The following is a 1,142-nucleotide window of genomic DNA, read 5'->3' on the forward strand; positions in this document are numbered from 1 at the left end:
TCCGCCTTTTTAGAGACCGCCGATCAATCATCCCAACGTGATTATCGGCCGATAGGATCGGAGCACCCCTAGTTTTTATGTTTTGTGATAGTTGTTCACGAGTCCCTTGTTGGTCCTGAGCAGTTTAACTGCCTGTTGTTCTTCTGAAAAATCCTCCAGCTCCTGCACATTCTTTGGTTTTCCAGCATCTTCTGCATATTTGAACCCTTTCCAGCAGGGACTGTGTGATTTTGAGATCTATCTTTTCACTCTGAGGACAACTGAGGGACTCATACAAAACAATTACAAAAGGTGAAAACATGTACTGATGATGTTCAAGAAGGCAACACGATGCATTAAGAGCCGGTGGATAAGAGGATGTGTAAATTTTCTTATTTTGATTAAAGATTGTATTTTTTTCATTTAGTACTGCACTTCAGAGCTACATAAATACATGCATGTTTCCCAGAGTAGCATTATAACAGAAATTTCAAATGTATCTAGTATGATAAAACAGCGATGCTTTACCCCATGTACGCACGACCGGAAGGAGCGGAAGCGGTTGACTGTGGCATAATAAAAGCTCCGCTGCTTTCAAGTTGCATCGGCTGTGGGGATGAAGACGACAACTCCCATGATTCCACATTTGTTTGTTTTGAATACGCACCCTCTAGCGGTGAAAACTTACATACTGTGCCTTTAATGCATCGTGTTGCCTTCTTGAGCATCAGTAAATATTTTGACCGTTTGTAATTGTTATGTATGAGTCCCTCAATTGTCCTCAGTTTGAAAAGATGGATCTCCAAATTTCATTTTTACAAATTCAGTTATTATTTTGTATTGTGGGGTATATATAAACATCTGTTATGTGAAATAGCTTATTCAAGACAGTACTAAATAAAAAAAGACAATGCAATTTTCATGATCCCTCTTATTTTGTTAAAATTATGAACATTTTGCATATTCTGCAAGGGGTATGTAAACTTATGTGCATAACTGTACACTACTATTCAAAAGCTTGGGACGGCTACGATTTTCTATTTGTTTTTTAAAATGCTTACCAACACTGCATTAACTTGATCAAAAATACAGTTCTGTCATGACAACTCTCGGAGGGATTGGCATGGTAATGTACATGACAATGTTAATGTATTTGGTCTTGG

At 37.9% G+C, this 1,142-nt stretch overlaps 1 protein-coding gene across 1 annotated transcript in view; it reads right to left on the reverse strand.

Moving 5' to 3' along the window:
• Window positions 1-1,142, reverse strand: part of LOC107654637 (calcium/calmodulin-dependent protein kinase type II subunit beta-like) — a 73,239-nt gene that overhangs the window by 3,202 nt on the left and 68,895 nt on the right. The window lies entirely within an intron of this gene.

This window comes from Sinocyclocheilus anshuiensis, unplaced genomic scaffold (assembly GCF_001515605.1).
Source record: "Sinocyclocheilus anshuiensis isolate Anshui unplaced genomic scaffold, SAMN03320099.WGS_v1.1 scaffold799, whole genome shotgun sequence".
Lineage (NCBI taxonomy): Eukaryota > Metazoa > Chordata > Actinopteri > Cypriniformes > Cyprinidae > Sinocyclocheilus > Sinocyclocheilus anshuiensis.